This window comes from Eurypyga helias, unplaced genomic scaffold, assembly GCF_000690775.1.
Source record: "Eurypyga helias isolate BGI_N326 unplaced genomic scaffold, ASM69077v1 scaffold37752, whole genome shotgun sequence".
Taxonomy (NCBI): domain Eukaryota; kingdom Metazoa; phylum Chordata; class Aves; order Eurypygiformes; family Eurypygidae; genus Eurypyga; species Eurypyga helias.
In genome coordinates, this window is record NW_010238520.1 from 1 (window position 1) to 251 (window position 251).

A 251-nucleotide genomic window follows, 5' to 3' on the forward strand; every position below is an offset into this window, starting at 1 on the left:
AGGCAGTAACTGTAGCCGCGTGCAGGGGCGGCGGAGCTGGAGCCGGAACCCAGCCGCCCGTATCAGAGTGGGAAGGCCCACCTCCATCCAGGCTCCTTTTGTGCTAGCCTTTTCTGAGTAAAGAGCTAACCCTTTAAGGGTTTTATAAACCAGAGGCATTGCTAATGGAGACGTGGGCAGGCAGCGGTGTGACTCCGAGGCATCTGGGGGCGGCAGGGCTTGGCCTCGGGCTGGCCAGGTGCGGGTGCCGG